General features: G+C 45.9%; 1 pseudogene; it reads right to left on the bottom strand.

Annotated features, from left to right (window-relative positions):
* Positions 1–6,934: 6,934 nt before the first annotated feature.
* LOC124551576 lies at positions 6,935–7,052 on the bottom strand (annotated as a pseudogene).
* Positions 7,053–7,976: the final 924 nt, after the last annotated feature.

The following is a 7,976-nucleotide window of genomic DNA, read 5'->3' as shown; positions in this document are numbered from 1 at the left end:
CACGGCCCAGCACCTCGGAATAAAGCTGGTCGAATGCACGCGTGCTACTGTCGTTAGCATCCATGCAAAGTGGTTGAAAGCCTGTGAAACCACGTGGTGTCGAAGAGGCATTGGACGTCCAAGAGTCGTCATGTACGGACCGATCAAAAAGTTTCCTTTCGAAGGTTGACAGTCCAAAATCGGTGTGCCAAAGAGGCAAAATCAACGGGAGCATTGAGGTAATCATCCCACCGACGCAACAGTTTGCAGATATCCGTTTGATAAAACACTCTGTCCTGCTGCATGAAGATGTGCTTACTGGCTGCTGCACATACTCGTCCGACATGAATCGTCGACCCTTCAAAGGCCTTTTTTCAAGGCGTGAAGGTGAAATGGGGCCACGGGAGAGATTAGTACCGTAGTGCTAGTGCTCAAGTGTCTCCCACTTCAGTTGGCGTAACATTTACATTAGATTTGCTACATAGGGATGTGTGTTAGCACGGAGCAACAGCATGAGTGTATACCGGTTTTTGTCCTTAGGTAGTCAAGAAAATAATAACAGAACGTTGGTCCGGTTTGGACATTTAGTAATAACGTCACCGCAGTACACGTTTCTGCATCTACCCCACGTACACTATGTGATCAAAATTATCCGGACACCCCCAAAATCATACGTTTTTCATATTTGGTGTATTTTGCTGCTACCTACAGCCAGGTACTCGATATCAGCAACCACAGTAGTCATCGTGAGAGAGCAGAATAGGCTCCGCGGAACTCACTGACTTCGAACATGGTCAGGTGATTGGATGTCACTTGTGTCATACGTCTGTATGCGAGATTTTCACACTGGTAAACATCCCTAGGTAAACTGTTACTGATAGTGAAGTGGAAACGTGAAGGGACACGTACAGCACAAAAGCATACAGACCGACTTCATCTGTTAACTGACAGAGACCGCCCACAGTTGAACTGGGTCGTAATACCGCTTTAGGGTCAACTGCAAGTACTATGATAGGCGGCTGCTCATAAACCACACATAACGCTCAAGTGACAAACGACGCCTCGCTTGGTGTAAGGAGCGTAAACATTGGACGATTGAAAAGTGGAAAAACGCTGTGTGGAGTGAGGAATCACGGTTCACAATGTGGCGCTCCGATGGCAGGGTGAGGGTATGGCGAATTCCAGATGAACGTCATCTGGCAGTCTGTGTAGTGCCAACAGTAAAATTCGGAGGCGGTGTTGTTATGATATGGTCGTGTTTTTCATGGAGGGGGCTTGCACCCCTTGTTGTTTTGCGAGGCACTATTACAGCACAGGCCTTCATTGATGTTTTCAGCATCTTGTTGCTTCCCACCGTAGAAGAGCAATTCGGGGTTGGCGACTTCATTTTTCAACACGATGGAGCACATGTTCATAATGCACGGCCTGTGGCGGAGTGGTTACGCGACAATAACATCCCTGTAATGGACCGGTCTGCAGAGAGTCCTCACCTGAATGCTATAGAACACCCATGGGTTGTTTTGGAACGCCGACGTCGTGCCAGCCCCACCGACCGACATCGATACCTCTCCTCAGTGCAGCACTCCCTGAAGAACGGGCTACCATTCCCCAAGAAACCTCCCAGCACCAGATTGAACGTATGCTTGAAAGAGAGGAAGCTGTCATAAAGACTTAGGGTGGGGCAACACCATATTGAATTCCAGCATTATCGATGAAGGGCCCGACGAACTTGTAAGTAATTTTCAGCCAGGTGTCCGGATACTTTTGATCACATAGTGTACGTCGGAGAGACACGAGCGCCACACTAAACCCCTGTCTATATGTCGGTGCATACGTAACCCGCATCCGATTCTTGCTGCGTTGAATACGTTGCATACATGCCGCAGCACTAAAGCCCTGAAATGGAAACTTTTTGGTCACCCCTTTTAAGACGGTGACCGTCCGAGGCGGAGATATCTGGCAGCTGTAACGTCAGAATACAATGACGGTGCAGGGACAATTGTTTTGTTCAGCGCTCATTGTTGAACGTTGAGCTCTGCAGCGGACTGCCCCTACCACTTTACCGCTACCACCATTTATGATAGCAGTTGGCATGAGACCATCGAGACTGGACCGTGGATCGACGGACACGTGTCACCTGTTCTCGACAATAATGTTGTTTGTCCAGACGAATACTTGCTCTGAGGACGTACGTCGGTGGGAGTAATATTATGCTATACTTTTAGCTGGGCTTTCCATGAAGCCTGTCATAGTAATTCAAGAAACAACACCTGCGTTCTACAGAGGGCGAATAACCTAAAACGTGGATCATATATATCGCGGAAATGGAATGGACTATTGATGTGCGGTTGTCACAGAAATGATTGGTAGTCAGGGGCTCGCATTCTTATCCAATAAACAGGTTGTAAATACTTAGTTTATTTTTTATACAAACACACAATGGAACAATGGCTAATGACATTAACAAACAAAAAGTAAGTGAGTGGTGTTTGTTGCAGATTCTAGTGAGCGTCGGTTACGAGCAAAGTTTCAACAACAAGACATGTTTGTGCTATTCAACACGCATAGTTACTAGGTACGATGTTGTTGTATTTGCTTACTGTGTGCTTGTGTGTTCCGTGAGTGCATTGCCTCTTGCTAGTCAGTTAAGCCCGTCTCACACGGAGCAAGGTTCGCTGCAAGTTTGCGAGATGGCGTGCATGCCTGCCGGCTTGCAGGGAAAGGAGCCGGCTATCTTCCATGCCGAAGCTCTCCCACGGTGCAAGATCGGCAGCTAGTTGTGTTGTGATCGGCTGCATGTTGTATCGAACGAAGATGGCTGCTTCAGGTACATATGTTCAGAGCAAACTGGCGTTATTAGCTGTTTTGGTGCTAAACGATGCAGAAATGCGTGCTAATGAGAGAAGAAGAAAGAAAGAATGGACGAAAAACTGGATTAAGAGGAGAAACGCTGTAAAAGGTGTGTTCTCCCTGCTTCATAAAAAGTTGAGGTTAATTCGCATAACACCTACTTTTGTTCGAAAAGTATCACTATTTCATTACTGTTTGATTTTATATATATACCAATAATAGAAATGAGGAAAATCAGGAACTTAACATATGTAATTACTTTTGTGGATTTAAAAAAAGCCTACGATTCAATTGACAGAAATACACTGCTTGATATCTTAAAAGAATTGGGACTCGATGCTAAAACAACTGCAATAATTAAAGGTACTTTGACAAATAGAAAATCGACAGTAAAATTTAGGGGAGAGCTCTCAAAATCGTTTGAAATAAAGTCAGGTGTTCGATAGGGAGATGGTCTGTCACCTCTGCTTTTCAATTGTGTCTTGGAGAAGGTAGTTCGAGAATGGAGGAAGGCCATCAATACTAGAGGGATTCAACTAGGGAGAAATCCAAAGAAGATCACTGTCGACTGTTTAGCCTTCGCAGATGACATGGCATTGATTACAGATTCACTAGACAATGCCCAAGAACAAATAAGGGAACTACAAAAACAAGCAGCCAAAGTAGGACTACAAATATCCTATGAAAAAACAAAGCTTATAACAAACATCTGTGATGCTCCTCAAAATGTTGCAGTTGACAACAGCACAATACACAAAACAGATTCCTTTAAATACCTAGGGGAGTGGATTACATACAATGCCAAAGAAAAGATAGCTATAGAAACTAGAGTGCACAAAATGGAAAGAGTGTTTCATATGACAAAAAACGTTTATAATAAAAAATCCTTGTCCTGAAACACGAAATTAAGGCACTACCAAACAGTGGCCAGACCTGAAGCTCTCTATGCGGCAGAAACACTTAAACTAACAAGAAATGGAGATCTTGAGAAACTAGAGAAGGTCGAAAGAAGAATTTTAAGGAAAATACTGGGAGCCAAAAGAAACGATAATGCTGAATACAGGTTAAGACCAAACAGAGAGCTATATCTGAAAACGGAGAAACTAACTGATGTAATGAGGAAGAGGAGACTACAGTTTTTTGGACATATATTCAGAATGGATAACAACAGACTAACCAAGCGGATATTCACATTACTCAATAGTTACAAATCCAAGCCAGCATGGTTCATAGAGACTGAAAAGGACATTGAAAATGCTGGAGTTACAATACACACAATAGAAAACAGAACACATTTCAGAAAGGCAGTTCAAAAGGCAGAATTTCAGGAGAGAAAGAAAATAACTAGACGAAAGTGCTCAAGAAGAAATGGAACAACACTCTAAAAGGATGAAGGAAATTTGGAAACTGAAGAAATCTAATACAATGAAGAGTAGCCAAAGTTGATTCATCGTACCCTCCAAATGGATTATTCAAAAAAAAAAATACCAATAATGACTGTTATATACGACTTTATTTTTTAGGATAGTAGATCGTACATCCTTTGGAAATTTTGTACGAATGGATGTATTGATATTTGAAACTCTTTCGAGTGCCTCTGCATGCAAGTGTTTATTATAATAGTTTGCGCTTTTCATGACGTACAGACACTGTTCTTCCCTATAAGTACATATCAGTGCTTCAATCGCTTCCTTGGACCACTGCGGTGCCATTATTTAATAATTATAAGAACTTCTACCGCACCTCACAACAGCAGAAAAGCGACTATCAACAAAGGGGTCCCGCCCAAACTTTCCGCGTCTGACGTCACAAACGAAACGCCTCATGATTCGCCAACGCAGGTAGCGCGCAGGGAACCTTGCAAGAGAAATAGCACCGGACATATACTGGAAATCTTACAGGGTTCCCAGCAAGGTAGCCCGCTAGCAGACGACGGAGCCCGCAAGGTAGCCGCCGCGCGAGCCAGCAAGAAAACTTACAGCGAATCTTGCTCCGTGTGAGACGGGCTTTAGCGTGTGACAGTCCAAGCAATAGGACGTGAGTGGACGATGGGACTTACCAATGCAGAAAACGCCGTAATGCCCGTGGTGTATAGACACTGCAGGAACAATGCAGTTCGTTCTTGTACGGGAAGATATCCCAGTAGACATCAACCATCTCGGCAATTATTTATCAACCTCTTCAACCAGTTACGTGAAAGTCTTGACACGCTAACCGAAGGAAACAACTGACGACAGAGGAGGAGGAATTTAATGTTCTTGCTGCTGTTGCAGTTGTCCGCACGTTAGCTCTCGGCCAATCGCGCGAGGAGGTGACATGAGTCAGGCAAGTGTTCTATACATTCTCCTGCGACGTACGTTCCATCCCTCTCACATCTCTCTCTATCAAGAGCTGCATGGAGCCGATTATGAGAATCGTGTTAACTTCTCTATACGGGTATTACGACAGGGTACTCTAGATGCATCATAAATCATGTATAGTGATCAAGCCATGACCAAGTAAACCGCACAAAGAGGCACCGTTGGTTTGTTGTCAATCCCTGTTGGCTTCGCCAGGTGGAACGTCAGCGTTCGTGGGGCGTACAAGGGTGGCTTCGTATAGTGAAACATCAGCTCGTAGCCCTGTTCTCCATAGGCGGAACTCTGAACACGAGTAAGTGTCGCAGTCTCCTATCAGACCATCTCCCATGGGAGTTAGAAGATGTTCCTCCACAGAGGAGAAGGTAACTGTGGGCCAAATATGAAGGCTTTCCAGCCCATACTGCACGAAGAAGTACAACATGGCTTCACAAATTCTTCCAAATCGATGGATGGGACGCAGAGGACCTGTTCCTTAGTCGCCCCGTTCCCAGAACTTGGTGTCTGTAGACTTCCTTTCTATGGGAAAAGCAGAAGGACGCTGTCTGCAAGGTCATACCACCTACACTGATATGCAACGATGTATTACTGCAGCCAGATCGGACATCTCCGGTGAACAGTTAGCACGTCTGCAGCAGTCGTTCCATGCCAGACTGTAACGGCATATGACCGCTGTCGGTCCTCATTTTGAACACAACCTGCGATGGTGTCTCGTTATTAGAGAGAATCCACATAACTAGTGTACCGGTGCGCACTTATGTTGTTCTGTTTGCTACCATAGCTATTGTACAAGAGTCGCTGTTTAAACTCTTCAGCCGCCCGCTGTGGCCAAGCGGTTCTGGGCGCTTCAGTCTGGAACCGCGCTGTTCAAATGGCTCTGAGCACTATGGGACTCAACTGCTGTGGTCATCAGTCCCCTAGAACTTAGAACTACTTAAACCTAACTAACCTAAGGACATCACACACACCCATGCCCGAGGCAGGATTCGAACCTGCGACCGTAGCAGCAGCGCGGCTCCGGACTGGAGCGCCTAGAACCGCACGGCCACCGCGGCCGGCTACCACGCTGTTGCTACGGTCGCAGGTTCGAATCGTGCCTCGGGCGTGGATGTGTGTGATGTCCAATAGTGCTTAGAGCCATTTGAACCATTTTTTTGGAACTCTTCAAATTATGATATCTCGTAAATGACTCGCACTAGAATCCTGCAACAGACCTCACTGGCATAATAATTTTCCCAACATTTGGTTTCCTAATGCCAGTAGCATTGCCCCATTTAGAAAGTATATGTTTGCAGAAAAATGCACTATGTATTATTACGATCTGTTAATTCGCTAAAAACACGAGCCCCTGACAACCAATCCATTCTGTGACAATCGCACATCAATAGCACTGTACATTTCAGTTGTGACTCCTATGCAGGTTTGAGGTGATTCACCTTGTATAGTGGGCACTGTGGCCTGCGAGGGACCGTTCATGCTTGATTTCTTCACCGACGGCGATGGCATGTATCAACAGGATAGCTGTCCGTGTCAAAAGGACAAAAATCTCCGCCAGAACATACCATAAAGGCACAACGGTCCCGCTCGGCCGGCGTGTCATCCTTAGCCCACAGGCATCAAACGATATGGAGCGGCATGTGGTCAGCACACCGCTCTCCTGGCCGTATGTCAGCTTACGAGACCGGAGCCGCTACTTCTCAAGCAAGTAGCTCCTCAGCTTGCCTAACAAGGGCTGAGTGCACCCCACTTGCCAACAGCGCTCGGCAGACCGGATGGTCACCCGTCCAACTGCTAGCCCAGCCCGACAGCGCTTAACTTCGGTGATCTGATGGGAACCGGTGTTACCACTGCTTCAAGGCCGTTGGCCTGTCAAAAGGACAGAAACCTGCCATAATGGTTTGAGGAGCACGATAGAGAACACACTTCGATATCCGGACTACCAAATTCGCATGATCTGAATGTGGTGGACTGCATCTGTGACGCTGTGAGGGGCAGATCGTCTCAGAACACACCAACGGGAACAGCGTGACCTGTGTATTGACAGTTGGTGCAACATATCTGCGAAATGCTACCAAGGACTAGTGGGATCCGGACCACTCACAATCGAGTTTCAAAGGTCGACCGACACGCTGTTAAGAACATGGTCGTGACGTTTTGGGTCATCAGTGTAGCACCAAATCTCAAACCTTTGTCCTTGATGCCCCAAGCTGTCGTTCTTTTCGTTAATGGAGTTCAGATTCGTTCAGGACAGTCCTACTGGGTTTTACATCTTTCGTCTAGAACGCACCACTCAAAACTACACAGAGTGTGCCAGGAGTGATAATTTTCACGGAAATGACAGAAATGATCATTCGAAGCAAAAAGGTCTAGTAAACACGGGCTGTAAAGTGAATAGCTGAAGAACAGTGTGCAGTAATTCATCTTCACTACGATGAACCACATGTACTGAACAACTGCTCCTAGCTCTTAAGGTTCAAATGGCTCTGAGCTTTATGGGACTTAACAGCTGAGATCATTAGTCCCCTAGAACTTAGAACTACTTAAACCTAACTAACCTAAGCACATCACACACATCCATGCCCGAGGCAGGATTCGAACCTGCGAGCGTAGCGGTCGCGCGGTTCCAGACTGAAACGCCTTGAACCGCTCGACCACAACGGCCGGCTAGCTCTTAACGAACACACTTGATAGCCCTTGTTTGCTGGACACTTTAATTTCAAGTGATAGTCCCCGTCGTATCCATGAGCACTGAACATTCCTCCTATTGCATCCTGTGTGACAGTAGTGAAA

This window comes from Schistocerca americana, chromosome 9, assembly GCF_021461395.2.
Source record: "Schistocerca americana isolate TAMUIC-IGC-003095 chromosome 9, iqSchAmer2.1, whole genome shotgun sequence".
In the NCBI taxonomy this organism is placed as follows: Eukaryota; Metazoa; Arthropoda; class Insecta; order Orthoptera; family Acrididae; genus Schistocerca; species Schistocerca americana.
This window is presented reverse-complemented; position numbering and strand designations above follow the sequence as displayed.